We start from the raw sequence: 17,235 nt of genomic DNA, 5'->3' as shown, positions 1-17,235 counted from the left end.
TTCAGTAACTTTGAAGAGTCCAGGGGAAGAAAGATCTAAGTCACATTTTCGTCTTTTCGCATAAAAGGCAAAACAGACTTTTGGACAAGAATGCTTGACGCGAACAGAACAACGAGTGGGTTTAATTACATCTTCAAAATGATGTTTAATACGAATCATAATTACCAGTACAACAACTCACGTCCATTTTTCAGCCAAATTAAGGTCAAATAAAGGGTATGATGGACTTATTTGTCCGGGAGCCCATTTCAGAAGGGCCTTGGTTTGATGTGACTCAGATCGTTTTTACCTGAAATCGATTGTTCCACAAAAAGCTTATACAATTTGCTACCAGATGGCACCATTAACTTGGGTTCGTTGAAAAAGTAACTTAGATCGTTCTTCGCCGGGGCTCTTCATTTATTTTATATGGGAATATCAGTCAAAAAATGATTCAATTCCTTTCAGTATTTACAAAGTTATGTGGAATTGAAATTTCATCATAATGAAATGAAATTGGGTTTAATGTCCTACTGTTCTACTGTTCTGCTCTGAACTGGGCTAATGAAGACAGGCATACACCATATAGTGTGCTATGAGGGTAATATTGTCCGGACAGCGGCACTACGGCCTACTCTTTTATCGAATAACAACTGTCAAGGGATCTTTTACGTGCACAGCAATGTGTACATGGGACCTCGGTTTTTCGTTCCATCCGAATAACTAGACAGCTGTCCTTATCAGGACCTCCGTCCTGCATCACTGACAAGGGAGAACCACGGTGGAAGTTCTGGATGAACCTTCTCAGCCAATGCAGGGATCAAACACCCGACCTCCAGGCTAGCGAGCCAGCGTCTTACCCACTTAGCCACCGTGATCCCCCAAATTTCATAAATTATAGTTAGATATGTGGAATTGAAATTTCATCGATCTATGCTGCTCGCTGTGTACATGTAATAGGCATGCAGCCATTGAATCAAACCTGAAGATTATCTAGCTTTGGTGTTTTATTATTTTGTTTCTTAATTGGAGGATTGGGTGGACGAAAAGTTAGCTTGTGCACGTTGCATGGTTTCGATTCCAAGGTTGTACATAACAAGGAGTAGAGTCACCTGTCGAACCTCGTGGGTTTACTTCAGGTCCTCCGGTTTCCTCCCACTGCTAAAGACTCCTACATGCTAGTAAATTACGGAAATAGAATTGAACCATATGTTAGTCCCGAAATGACCTACTTTGTGTCGAGTGGACGTTAAACCCCTTTTCTCTCTCTTTCTTGTTTCTTAATGAAATGTTTAATAATCAATCTGAGTAGCAACCGGTACATGTATTGCAGTGGAATTTGTATCATTCTAATACATGTAATTATCCCAACTTTAATACAAAAAAACAAAAAAAGCAATATGGTAAAAAATGTAAGATGAAAAATATTTAGAACAAAGAATAAAAGGATCCGATTACAAAGATTAATTTCACAACAAAATCTTTCATATGGTGAAGAATGTGTCATGAAAAATATTTACGACAGAAATTAGGAACCTGCGCCACCTCTGCTTGATAATTATAATAAACAATAAAAAGATCCACGTTCTGTTTACTTTTTAAAATTTGTTTAAATATTATAATTTCGACTCAACTCTTAAAAAAAAACCCTGCAAATATTTCATAATTATAAAATCTGTTTTCTGTGGACTCTCTCATGCTACTCACATGATCTGTAGACTAAGAGACATGTTCGTCATGTTGGCAATGGAGTTGGGAATGTCTATTTTTAATGCGGGTTGGGGAGGTTGAGAAAGTCGGAAATTCACACATCCACATCGGAAGTGGTGAACCACAGTGGTTGGGATTAGCATATGGGGTATATAATCCAACATGTAAACCTAACCCTAATCCTAATCCAAGACATCCTGTATGGAATTGAACTCCCTACCTGACTTGATCCCCCTCCCCCAAAACGACTTGATCGTCCCAAATGAGTTGATCTCCCCAACTGGCCTCAAAAATAGACAACACCAATTGAGTTGTTCTGTAGACACTACTAGAGAATTACTCCTTCTACTTTAAAAGACGGAGAATCAATTTGTTCATTTCACTTGAGTTAAGTCACGCTACAGCGCATCTATAATTGCCGCCTTTTGTTATTTCGACACATTGACTCTATAACGGAGACCACAAGCTGTGAGGAGACCCCTGGGATGGCTTAAACCACGCCTACCTTGTTAGGTCTGCGATGAGCGTGACGTGTAATTAATTCCTGTTCAGGTCAAACAAATCTGTTACTATGAATGAATTTAGAAATTTAATACACTACTGTTGGTAATGGACTTCATTAAATATATTGTTCTGGAAATGAAATGGAGAGATGATCTTTTAAAAACCGGGGATACATTTGATGTAATGTAAACGAATTAAATAAAAAAGATTGGAAAAACCTTTCACCAATTTTGTTTTCATTAATAATATTATGATTCATTTTAAATGATCGTTAATCGTCATTTGCATTTATCGGACAATTCTATTTTTCATGAGTTAATCCATGCTATAATGTAGTCATATTGATTAACTAATATTTAAATAAACGGGCATTTTAGGTAAGGTTAGATAAAGAGCCGACAGTTCTCGCTATAATAGTTAGAAAAAAATTAATGTAAAAGAAAAATACTGAAAATTTCAGCCATATTGTTTTACTCTGAACCAAGATATAAACGATTCAATTTTTGGCTAGCTTCGATTATCATTACTAACGTTGGTTCTATAATTAAGAAAGTCTCGATTATCCATTTTTACATTGAATCATCCATCGCAGAATATATTCAAATCCACTGGAGATCCCAGGCTAACGATGTCATGGAGAGTTGATTATGGTCTGGATTAGTTAATTAATGTCTAATTAAGAATTTAGATAACATTTCAGACCTAAAGAAAGACTTTTAATTGGCAGATTTAGCTCTTGCATAATGTATGTTTAACGTATGTTAAATTAAGAAATCACACCCAGAATATCAACCCGACTACATTAGCGTGTTTGTGGGGTGGATGGCCGAATGGTTAGCGTGTGAGCATTGTATCATAAGGTCTGCCACCCAATCTCCCCCTTTCACACCTTAATGGGGGGTTGGATGGCTAAATGGTTAGCACTGTGCACACTGTTTCATAAAGTCCGCATTCGTAGAGTTGCCTGTCCAACCTCGTGGGTTTTCTTCGAGCCCTCCGGTTTCCTCCCACTGCTAAAGACCCCTACGCGCAAGCGAATTATTGAAATAAAATTGAATCATATGTTAGTGTTAGTCCCGAAATGTCCTAGTTTGTGTGGAGTGGAGTTAAACCCTCCCCCTCTCTCTCTCTCTCTCTCTCTCTCTCTCTCTCTCTCTCTCACACACACACACTCTTCTGTCAAAAAATATTTTATTTTATTGGGTTGGTCGATTTAATTTTGTTTCCTTACATAAGTAATATCTATCAGTCGCTGGTTTGTTTATTAATGTTAGTTTTATTTTGGCCTTAAATTGACCAATGAACAACAAACCGATTAGATCTCAAAATTTTATTTTTCTTTCTCTCTTTAATTTTTATATTTATTGACAATATGAAAACTCCCTAGTTATTTCAGAATTATTACTCCTTTATTACCAGCAAGACACTTTGATATAATTAACTGAAGAATGAAATGAAACGTTACAATTATTCTTCGAGTTGGCGGGCCTCGACCTAAAAAAAAAAAAAATTACATGAAGAAGACAACAAGCCTCAGTATCTATTTGTTCAGACAAACACATTAAGTTAATCTTGTGGACCTAGGGCTAAGATTTAAAACCATGTCAACTATCTTAGTCGTGGTTAACTTGGCTTTCAATGATACTTACAAGTCTAAACAATTCACTACTGGTCGTCTAAGTCTTCAGGAAGTAGACTCTTATGTGGGTTTAGAAGTTCGGGCGGGTCATGAGAGGCGAGATGAGAAGCTGAAAGATATTCTTCAATGTTTGGTTGACAGAAAAGTTAATTGAATTATTGGGCAAATGGAAAATACTGCAGCGTTGATGTAGAGTCGAGAGAATATCGTGACAGGTTTGCTCCAGATGGCAAAACGAACTACAGTTATGAACTAGGAGAGATTTTAGCGTTTGTTGAGAAATTGTTAATGGAATTGACCTTTTGTAGGTAGTTTTAAGGAAAAATCCTGTCTCTTCCACATGGAATTTCACAATAATATGATAAAAAAATAATATAATCCTTTTACTAGAAGTAGATAAATGACATGTCTATGTGAAGTATGTTTTGGTCGTGAAGAACATTTGGCCTTGTTATTATAGCTCTTTTCTTTTCAAATGAATAAGAAAAAAAAAATGTGCTTGACTCGTAACCTCTCTAATGTAAGAATAAAAAAAATCAAGAAAAATTCATCCTAAGACAAAACTTGACCGTTAAAACTTGAAAAAAGAATGTGCTTGGCTCGTAACCTCCCTAATGTAAGAATAAAATAAATCAAGAAAAATTCATCCTAAGACAAAACTTGACCGTCTTCAATAGAAGGCTTGATCTCACTTTAACTCTGTAGGTCTTATCAAGTCCTTCACGTAATACCCTGTATATTTCACTACTAATTTCGATTGGGTACAAGCCCAGCTTGTGAGTCTATCAGATTTCTCGATCATCGTGAATACCAAGTCTCGCGCTGTGAAGTTAAAATGTCTACCTGTTATAATCAGGATGGACTTTCTCGGCCAATGCCAAACCCAAAGAGTTTTTGCCATTTTAAATCATATGGTATGTTGTGGGTGGGAATATGCAGCACTGGGTTTACCATTAGGCAAATAAGGTACATGCCTTATTAGGGCCAGCCAAAAAATCCAGGCCACAAAAAAAAATAAAGTAAAAAGTTGTAATCGAGCTACTGTATAATATTAAAGTAATTACAGTACTGTCAAAGAAAAATTGGTTCTGAATTTTTTGATAATAAATTTAACTTTCTACCTTTTGTCGGTGAACCGGAAATATCTGTATTTTCAGGCCACCTATCAATCTGTGCCTTAAGGCCAGCAGAGCCTTAATCCGGCACTGGGGATATGGGAGACAACTTGATTTGCCTGTTTCACAGTCAGGAGCATATTTGAATGCAATTCCGGCTAAAATTTTTTTTTTTTCTATGTTGTATAATAGTTTAATGTAAATGTGGAATTACTTTTGATATTTCGTTGTGTTTACATATATTTTTTTTATTAATGATAGCTTTGCTTGATCTTTCTGGTTATGGTATTATTATGGTTAGCTTTGCTTGATCTTTCTGGTTGTGGTGTATGTATTATTTTTATGGTTAGCTGTTTTTATCTTTCTGGTTGGGGGGGTTGGATGGCTGAATGGTTAGCGTGCGCGCGCTGTATCATAAAGTCTGTCATTGAGTTGACTGGCGTGGTTTCGAATCCCCGGTTGTACGTGACAAGGAGTAGGGTCGCATGTCCAACCTCGTGGGTTTTCTCCGGGTCCTCCGGTTTCCTCCCACAGCTAAAGATCCCTACGCGCAAGCGAATTATGGAAATAAGATTGAACCATATGTTAGTCCCGAAATGACCTAGTTTGTGTCGAGTGGACGTTAAACCCCATTTCTCTCTCTCTCTCTTTCTGGTTGTCGTGCTATATTTCATTGTGTTTGTATTATTATTATAGTTAGCTTGTTTTTATCTTGTTTGTGGTGTTTGTATTATTTTTATAGTTAGCTTGTTTTTATCTTTCTGGTGACTTCAATTTGAATGTCTCAATCTCAAGCTCGGGCGAAGATTAAACCCAGGTTTTAAATTTGATTCTTTCAGATGAGACCCGAGCCGAGGATGTCCCACCGAAGGTTTTTACAGATGATGAAATCGCGAATATTGTTGACGAAGTTTTAAAGGAGAATGATTCAAACGGAGACGGTTATATAGAATATTTTGAATTTAAGAGAAATCAGGAATCACACAAAAATAACGCTAATACCGCTACTGAAAACACTGGAAATTAAGACATTTATAGGTCCATTTACAATTCATTTAAACATTTCATTGGTTGATAGAAATCTCTCGTGATCATTTCATTGGTTTATTGAAATCTCGCTTGAATATTTCATTGGTTTATTGAAATCTATAGTGATCATTTCATTGGTTAATTGAAATCTCTTGTGTGATCATTTCATTGGTTAATTAAAATCTCTTGTGTGATCATTTCATTGGTTAATTGAAATCTCACTTGATCATTTCATTGGTTAAAATCTCATAAAAAAAAAAATCATAATTATTTTGTTGGAGGGCTTCCCATAACTAGTGGGTAATATTTAAAAACAATCCTACTTTTATTTTAAAATTGTAAACATATACTAGTACATTATATTTCCTATTTGGAATTGTTTAATTGGAATGTATCCATGCTTTATAAGAAGTTTATTCTTTATCAAACCTAAGAAACATTCTTTTGACTGAATAATTTAATATAGTGAAACCAACATGATTTCAATATTAAAATATAATTATGTAAATTTATCTTTTATGTAAATGTGGGGTACTATAATGAATATTTGTTTTTAATTATTTATATATATATGAATGATATAGATCTATATTTGTATGTAAACACATTCCAGTAGCGTTAGTACACGTAATAATTTGTTTTATGTTGTATAAAAAGGTTATATACGGTAACGGATGTATAGTATGAAGATTGTTAGTTCTAAGGATTTTTAACTGTGTACATGTTTTATATACCCTCCCCCTTGCCCCCTGCCCTATTTTTGGGCCAGGAATTGAGGCCCGAATGCTACTCACAGGGGCGGATCCAGGATTTTCAGAAAGGGGCAGCGTGCTGCCCCCACTTGGGAGTGTGAAGCCCGGCCCTCGTTGGGCAGACTGACGGGCAATCAACAGTCACTACACAAGGACACAGGGACGCCGACTTACGACGGGGATCACTAACATTTTTAAGTATTTTTGTTCTCCTTTCCCGCGAGAATATATGGGGCAAAAAATTGTTCGCCACCGCAAAAAATTTGGAGGGGGCATGCGTCGGGTGTGCCCCCCCCCACCTCCCCGGATCCTCACCTGCTCATCTTGTTGTTTTTGTTCTTAGAGGACATGCTCTTTAAAAAGACTCCAACAAATTCATGTGAGATAAACTTTCATTGTTTCATTGATTATTGTGCATCAATTGACGGAATTTGACTTTTGATAAGACGTCGAAATCCAAGATGGCCGTGGTGACGTCACACACTCATTTCCTGGTCCATAGTACTCTCGTACTTACTTTTAAAAGATAGTAGTCCAGTTATTATGACATGTTCCTGCGAGAATACAGCTAGTATTCGGTTTGAAATCCAAGTTATTTAAAGTTGTAGTATGTAGCCAATCTGAGTTTTTTTAATTCTTGCTATATGGTGCTGCTACAACTGGTTTCATATTTGTTTATCAATCAAAACTTTTATCTAAGAGGCATTAACTGTTTGTACAAGAAAATAAATATAATTACTTTTATATAATATAATATAAAAACACAGTCTACACACATGTGACAATTTGTGTACAAGTAGAACTTTTTTTTTTGATTGTTGTAAAACAAGGATCATTTTGAGCATGATTTTGTATAAGCTTCATGGTAAAAAAAAATATAATGTGTTTTTAAGGTCTGGTAAAAAGGTTGTTCTTTATATAGATATAAAGTTATGGTAAATGGTAATTAAATACTTCCAATGTAATTGGTAATGGTAATTAATTACTTTCAATGTAATTGGTAATGGTAATTAATTACATTGCAAAAAATGAGATATTATTGATGTTAATTCCTCTTTAGAAAATTGTTTCTAATTATTTTGTATGAGCTCTTTTCTTACATAATCAAAATTCCTAACAATTCCATTAAAGGTATAATTATGGTAGTTAAAATATTGTTACATAATCAGGTACATAGTTAAAGGACAATATTGGTGTCAGTCATTATCACATGTGATAGAGCTGGTTAAACACATTCCAAATATAATTTTAACACAGAGATGATTGCTACGATAGCTGAGTAATACAGGTTTCCTGAATCGGAAGTGACGAACGCCAAAGGAAAACACGAGTCATCCCTCTATATAACTGACTGATGTGACGAGTGATAACAGATACACGGTCGAATTTCTGCTCACTAATAATTCCTTCGAAGACCAAAGGTTGTTATATGAGACTGTAAGAGGATATCTGACAATTCAATAAAGTAATTAAATGTCATTAGATAATTGATAATTGATATGTGATAATGACTGGCACCAATATTGTCCTTTAATTGTAATGACAAAACTGGTTACCTAAATGAAATGAAATAAAGTTTAGCGTCCTACTGTTCTGCTCAGACTGGGCTAATGAAGACAGACATACGCCATGCAGTGTGCTATGAATGAAATTTAAGCAAGACAGCAGTATTTCTGCCTACTCAAATTCCAATTGCAAGGGTAAAAATACAGATCTATATTTCGTTTTGTTTTTTTACACCTTCGATGGCCTCTACTACATGAAGATCTGACCGGTTGTAGTGGGAGGTCGACCCTATGACATCAGACATTTGATTAACCAATCAGCATTGATGTTTCTAGTCGCAACAGATCGTTTCATTGGCTAATCCCTCACATCATCCAGAACAGGGGTTATATAACAACTGTTCAAGATCCTAGTGTAGTAAAGACCAGTAAAAACGAAATTTGGAACTATAGAAATCGAAACGAAATAGGATCTGTGCTTTAATCAGATTGATTCTTTTACATGCAAGCCGACATGTACATGGGACTTATCTCATTTTAACGACTAAATTTTAAAAACCATCGAGGATGAATTTCACTTGGCTATAAGTATGCTACTTTCCACCATTATTTAATCTGAAATTGGTTCGATTTCTCCAAGGAATTAATGTCTCTTATATTATTGATTGTGGATTTCAGAGACTCTTTATCTAAAATGGTTTATAATGCCTTTATTTATTTCTTTATATATAACTTACAAATTTACATGTATTTACTATAATTGAGTGTGGAAAACTGTTTATATAATATTTTATAATATTTGAACACAAGAGTTCTATTGATAACGATTACTGGTACTCTTTCTACAATGATTTACTATAATGTAGTGGAAAACTGTTTACATAATATTTTATGTACTATTTAAATGGCATTTATTAATTGAACATATTGTATGTAAAATAATTACTGGTACTGTTTTTTGTCGTTTTCAAGCACAATACTAATACAGTTAGAAAGAACCAAATATATACGATGAAAACATTAGTGAAATAAAGAATCTCCTACAAGTCTTTTTTGATACCCAAAAATATCAACACAATGTAAAAAAGAACGAGGCTTTGCCAAGTTTGTTTTTTTTTTTTACTTTATCAACAAGTGTTGATATTATTTTAGATGCACAAATAAATAAATTTAAAATACAGATGTGACATCATCCTTTGATGTTGGCATACCATTATTTCACATAATGGTACGAGCAATGTGCCAAGCGTACATTATTTATACTAGTTAAAAAGTTGGACCTGCTTGGCGTATTTCATTGAAATGCACGTGCTGGCTAGTGTCTGTATTTTAAGTTGTTTAATGGTCTCGTCTAAGACATTTTAGTAATATATTGATATAGCCCTCGTGCTTAACGCACTCATGCAATGTCAATAATAATATATTACTTAATGTCTCGCACTCGACCATTAAACTACACATAATTCTTTAGTATAGATATAGCTCTGTAGATTATGAAAGTTATTACACAAGCGATATTTACTGTAGAATGTGTTATTGGATGATAAACCACTATAGCTGACAGTTGATAAATGTTTAATATAATGTACGTTTAAAGCAATACAACAGTAGTGAAACTATTTAATTATATTGATTTTTAAAAAAATACAGTAATTGTTTTCCATAGAACTCTTGTATTTAATTTAATATTTTAAAGTTGTAAACCTCCCCTTGATTGATTCTTACACCTAGTCCATTTTGACTTTGATTATAAACTTACAGAAATAATTGTGTTTTCAGGAGTTTAACCCTAAAGAGTTGCTTGGGGAATTAAATGAATGAAGTTTAATGTCTCACTGGGACAATATATTGGTTAGTTTGGTACTAACTTAAAGATAAATTATGGGGGATTAGATAACAAGTTGGCAGTTCTCACTGTAATAGTTAAAAACTATATAATGTAAAGGCAATTTGCTGAAAATTCCATTCAAATTAATCCACTATGAACCGAGAACTAAGCAATTAAAATTTTTGCCTAGCCTCGATCATCATTACTAAAGTCAGTACGATAAACAGCATAGTCTTGATTATCAATTTAATCATTAAATCATGAAGGAAAGTTATGCAGTAAATCGGCTCATAATCACCTAAAGATCACAGGCTAGCGATGCCATCTAGAGATGATTATGGTTTGGATAAGTTAATTAATGTCCAATTAATAATTTAGAAAACATTTCAGGCCTAAAAAAAAACCTGCAATAGGCAGATTTACCTCTTGTATAATGAATGTTTAAAGTTGTATTTATTTCTGGGTTGACGAGTGCAATGTTAGAGAGGAGAATTTTGCCTGGATAACATCGAATCACAGCATACGATGGGGGTCTGTTACGTGCATATGAAGGCAAGATTTTACTTGACAGCCCATGAAAGCGGAACCTGTGACAGGTGGAAACTAGGCATGAAAAATCTTGATATCCTTATCGGCCCACACAGAAATTAGATGAGCGTCCATTGCGTCTTGTATTTATAGTTTTATGTCTCTGTTTTATTGTATTTTAAAGAGCCAATCTCAATTATATTTTGGAGAATAAAACTGCTTAATTTTGTGTTAAAAGCTCTTAAAATCCTCTACTTTAGTGCCAAGCAACTAACTCAATATACATAATGCTTTTTCAAACAACTTAAACCTGTCAGTCTTCCTCTGGAAATGGAGACCGGTGTCCCAAGCTGTATTATATGGTGTCTGGATAAAACCAGACTTTGATTTTGTAGAGAGAGAAATGGGGTTTAACGTCCACTCGACACAAACTAGGTCATTTCAGGACTACCAAATGGTTCAATTTTATGTCAATAATTCCCTTGCGTGTAGGGGGTCTTTAGCAGTGGGAGGAAACTGGAGGACCCAGAGAAAACCAACAAGGTTGGACAGGCGACCCTACTCCTTGTCACGTACAACCAGGGAATCGAAACCACACCAGTTGACTCAATGACAGCCCGTATGGTACAGCACGCACATGCTAACCATTCGGCCATCCAACCCTCCTTTTATTTTATAAAAATAACATGTAGGTGAAATTTACCTTTCGTTATCAAGTACAGCACGTGGGTCATGCACTGTACAGAACAGCAATAGATTATCAGGTCACCCAACGAAAAGAGTTGACCAGAAATCTTAAAAGTGTTATGTGTCTGAATAAGCAGTTTTGACGTTCACATTCAAACGACTCAATATTTTGAGCTGGAATTTTGAGACGAGGAAAATATACCATTCTTCTATATTTTGCCGCTTAAAATTCATACGTACACAGACTTTTATTTCTGTGTTAAATCGGGATGGTCCCTTTAAGGTTAATTCCTTGAACTATATATTGATTGTACATAATTGACTCACAACTAAGTAAATTCTCCAGTCAGTCTTCAGTATTACTACCAGAGCTAGAGGGAGAGGTTGGACAGACGCCCCTACTACTTCTCCGGTACAAGCTTGGAATCAAAACGTTACTCGACTAAGTGACAGACCTTATGACCTAATGTGCATGCATTAGACCATTGGTCCACCAAATTCCCACTCTACTCCTCAAGTAAAAGCTGGGAATTGAAACCACGCCACTCGACTCAGTGACAGACCTTAGTGCATGCATTAGACCGTTGGTCCACCAAACTCCCTCCCTTCTTCTCAAGTACAAACTGGGAATTGAAACCACTCCACTTGACTCAATGACAGACCTTATGATCTAATGTGCGCATGTAAGAAACTTCAGCAAGCAACTCCCCACCCAATAGCCATGTGACCTTTACACCCCCTCTTTGACGAAATTCTGGTTTTACGATTGACTGTATATTGTTTTTATATGTAAACTACAATCTTACTATATCAGTGAATTATATCGGTGTCCTTATACATCGTATCACTCTTTGGAAATAAACTACATTCTAGGCAATAAGGCATCTGTCACAGACAATGTCCGGCACAAATTCAGGCTTTATTAGTCACAATCTCTCTTGTACCTGGCATTTTGTTTGGTAAAGATGTGCTATTATAATGAACCGGGATAATGAAGACAGGCATATACCATACAGTATGCTATGAGGGCCATTTTGTCAGGACAGTAGCACTACGGCCTACTCTTATATCGAACTCAAACTGTCATCTGTTATTTTACATGCATGCCGGTACACCCATGCTGGAAAAGGAACCTCCCAGTTAGCGAGCTCTCACTCACGGAGACCATTTAGTCAGCTAGTAAATATTCTGATTGGACAAATCCAACTGACATAATTCTGTCAAGATAGTTTTGGTATGTTAGCAGCATTTATTGTAATGTACAGTACTCTCTAACTGTTTCACTCTAAAATTGAACCAGAGAGAGAGGGAGAGAGAGATGGGGTTTAACATCCACTCGACACAAACTAAGTCATTGCGGGACTAACATATGGTTCAATTTTATTTCAATAATTTGCTTGCGCGTAGGGGTCTTTAGCAGTGGGAGGAAACCCGGAGGGCCCGGAGAAAACACACAAGGTTGGACAGGCAACCCCATTCCTTGTCACATACAAGATGGGAATGAACCACCATTAAAAGCATATTAAAAGTATCTGGTAGAGCCACCATTAAAAGTATCTTGTAGAACCACCATTAAAAGCATCTTGTAGAGCCACCATTAAAAGTATCTGGTAGAACCACCATTAATGTATCTTGTAGAACCACTATTAGAAATATCTTGCAGAACCACCATTAGAAACATCTATTAGAAACCCCATTAAAAGCATCTTGTAGAGCCACCATTAAAGTATCTGGTAGAAACCCCATTAAATTTATCTTGTAGAACCATAATTAAAAGTATCTTGTAGAACCACCATTACAGATATCTTGCAGAATCACCATTCGATGTATCAAATAGAAACCCCATTAAAAGTATCTGGTAGAACCACCATTAAAAGTATCTTGTAGGACCACCATTAAAAGTATCTAGTAGGACCATCATTAAAATTGTCTAGTAGAACCACCATTAAAAGTATCTTATAGAACCGCCATTAAATTATCTAGAAGAATCTTTATTAAAAGTATCTAATATAACATCCATTAAAAGTATCTCGAAGTAGCACCATTCAGTAGATGTAATACCACAGTCCTGGGGATTGGCTATACTACAAATTAAACATCATAGACCAATCATAATTGATTATAGTAACCTAGGAACTAGTCGCTGTATGCAACAATTTTCTCCTTTCTTGGATTTTTCCTCCTGTCTAAAACAGGAACTAGGGCCATGCACTTGATAACATTCTTGTATTTATTCTGCTTGGAGCAACTCTGTTTTAAAAAAGGACAGGTCTAATTCAAGTATGATCATCATGAACCCTGACATGCTTTTTCTATGAAATGAAATGAAATGGGGTTTAACGTCCTACTGTTCTGCTCCGACTGGGATAATCAAGACGGGCATACACCAGACAGTGTGCTATGAGGGAAATTTTGCCCGGGCAGCAGCACTATCGCCTACTCTTATATCGAATTCCAACTGCCAGCATCTTACCCACTTAGCCACGTGGTCCCCATGTATTAGAAAAAAGACGATTGAAGTATTTGTAGGTAAAACTTATTTCCTATTTAGTGTAAATGGGTATTGAAATAAGTAAAAGGCTCCATTGAGCCAATGATTGACGCCGCGTGATGTGACGTCACGTGTTGAAGACACATCTTTTACAGAGATATTAGAAGACTTTCGTAATCCTCTGTGAAACAGATTGGGTCATGACAAGTATCATTATCTTCACGTATTTGTATTTCAGATGGCAAGCCGGCGAAGGTGATGTCAGATCAAGAAATTGAAAGTGTTGTTGATCTTGTGTTGGCCGATGATGATGCAGATGGCGATGGTTACGTCACTTATTCTGAATTTATTATGTCACAGAGAAATTCTAAGACCAAGTCTGACATCAATGAAGTAGCACCACAAGAAGAAGTCGTCCAGCATTAGAGGCGTTGTACCTCTTGGAATTTGGTAACATCGAAAGTGTTGATTTTACATGTATTACATTTGTTTTGAAGGGTATTTTAATACTTGTAATAACTTAATTGAATTGAAATGAAATAGGGTTTAACGTCCTACTGTTCTGCTCCTAAACTGGGCTAATGAAGAAGGGCATACGCCATACAGTGTGCTATGAGGGAAATTTTGACCGGGCAGCGGCACTGTGGCCTACTCTTATATCGATTCCAACTGCCAAGGGATCTTTTACGTGCACGCCAATGTATACGTGGGTCCTCGGTTTTTTGTCCCATCCAAACGACTAGACAGCTGTCTTTGTCAGGCCCTCTATTCTGCACCACTGACAAGGTGAAACCATGTCGGAAAATCCTGATGAACTCTCTCGCCCAATGCAGGGATGAACACCCAACCTCCAGGCTAGCGAGCCAACGTCTTACCCACTTAGCCCCCGTGGCTCCCCTGAAGTTCAGCCTTGTAATAACTAACTCTGTTGTTGCAGAAATGTAGCCGTTTAAACCCCATTTCATCTCAGTACTCTTAATATTTATCTTGACGATCACAACTGTAACCGTCTTTTAGAAGTTGTACTGTCTGTTTTCCCTTACATTATCGGGCTTCCTTCTACAATCGAGTTCTAACTCAACTCTACCTCCCACGCACGATATATCGGTATATATGTGTGGTTTAATGGCCGAGAGCGAGACATTAAAGTAATATATTGAAACAACACGAGTGACGTTAGTCACGAGTTGTTGTTTCAATATATCACGCAATGTCTGAAGCTGGAGACCATTAAACAACTTAACATACAGACACTCGCACGTGCTTTGTAATGAAATACGTCATACTGGTCCAAAATTTTAACTACTATAAATAATGCACGCTTGGCATATGGCCCGTACCATTATTTGAAATAATGTTACGCCAAGATCAAAGGATGACGTCACATCTGTATTTTAGAACCTTATTATAGGCCTGCGTCTACTTGAACCACAGGCACTTGAAGGGATTAAAATAAAACTTCTTACTACTCTTTGACTATATATTACAATAATATATAGTCAAGCAGTAGTAAGAAGTTTTATTTTAATCCCTTCAAGTGCCTGTGACTTGAACGTTAGAAATAGTTTTATTCTAGCGTCAATTTCTGTCATATTTAATTTATTACGCTGGTTAAATATACTAATAGTGTCTTTTATTTGAAACGAATAATTGGTGAATTCGAATCCGTTCGTTAATTCTGCTACTATTATTTCTAATCTGAAAATTATATGATGAAATATGAATGAAGTAATAATATGTATATTTATGACGACATACAGTTCTGTATGTCCCAATCTAATTAAAATACAGATCTATATTTCGTTTCGGTTTTTTATACTTTCGATGGCCTAAACTACTTGAAAATCTGACCGGTTGTACTCGATGGTCGTGTCAGGGGTCGTACGAACAGCTTTTGACCCTATGACGTCAGACATTGATTAATCAATCAGCATTGACGTTTATAGTGGTTTACCCACAGTTCCGTGCATGGCACGCCAAGAAGTCGCCGTAACAGACCATCCCTCACTTCAGCAACTCTTCTAGATCCTAGTGTAGTAAAGACAAGTAAAACTTAATTTTGAACTATAAAAAACGAAACTAAATAGGATCTGTGTTTTAATCAGATTGTGTATATCCACAATAATTGTTCACTCTTCAATAATTTTCCCGTCTACAAGTTGTTTGATGTTAGTTGCTAAGTAACCACAAGCCTTAAATATATATGTAAAAACAGTCTGCTCTTGTACTTCACTTTGGTTTACGATTGTTGATAGTTTATATTTATCTACATGTTATCTGTTGATGTTTTATTTCTAGGTACATTTATATCCTAGGCCACGCCAATTTCAATTTCTATCCTTGGGGTTGACACCAGTTAAAGATACATTATGTAAGATTTAGATAAAGAGCTGAACATTCGTGCTATAGTAGTTCAAAAATAGATAATATAAAATGAAAATATTGATAATTTCATTCAAATTACTTCATTCTGAGTCAAGTTATCACTGTTTGTAGTTTTGACAAGACGTGTGCATTGTCGTAACCAGGGCACTGGTATATTCGAGATTTAGCCTCGCTTTCCCAATTTTAAATTAAATTTTTAAATGGCGAACCGTTCTAATCTAGTTAATATCTCGAGTATCCGATGCCATCGAGGGTTGATTATAGTCTTGTTTTGTTACTAAATGTCTAATTAATAGTTTATAAACATTTCAGGCCTAAAGAAAGACCTGCAACAGGCAGATTTTGCTCCAATCTGATTCAAATACAGATCTATATTTCGTTTCGTTTTTTTATACTTTCGATGGCCTACACTACATGAAGATCTGACAAGTTATAGCGATAGGTCACGTCAGGGGTCATAAGACCGACTTATGACCCTGTGTCAGACATTTGATTTACCAATCAGCATTGATGTTACTAGTGGATTACCCACAGTTCCGTGCAAAACACGCCTAAAGCTCGCCGTAACAGACCGTTTCATTGGTTTATCCCTGACACCATTCAGAACACCAGTTAAATAACAACTCTTCCAGATCCAAGTGTAGTAAAGGCAAGTAAAACGAAATTTTGAACTATAAAAACGAAACGAAATAGGATCTGTGTTTTAACCAGATTGATTTAGCTCTTGCATAATGTATTTTTAAATATTTTACTTCTTATTTCTTTGGGAAAACAATAATTTTAGAACAAATAGTACCTCGTTGCTTTTTTAAAAGATTTTAGTTCCACGTAGTTATGTTTTGGATTATTTAATAAGATCCCGAATAACTAGAAATTAATTTAGTTGTGCCTAACCAACAAGTATTGTTTATATGTTGTAGCAGGTGCCCTATACTAGTATTGTTTATATGTTGTAGCAGGTGCCCTATACTAGTATTGTTAATATTTTGTAGCAGGTGCCCTACACTAATATTTGTTGAAGGTTATTTTTCTATGAAATCCAATATTATCCCGAATGGATGCAATATATTTTGTACTTTTTAT

This window comes from Patella vulgata, chromosome 5 (genome assembly GCF_932274485.2).
Source record: "Patella vulgata chromosome 5, xgPatVulg1.2, whole genome shotgun sequence".
In the NCBI taxonomy this organism is placed as follows: Eukaryota; Metazoa; Mollusca; class Gastropoda; family Patellidae; genus Patella; species Patella vulgata.
This window is presented reverse-complemented; position numbering follows the sequence as displayed.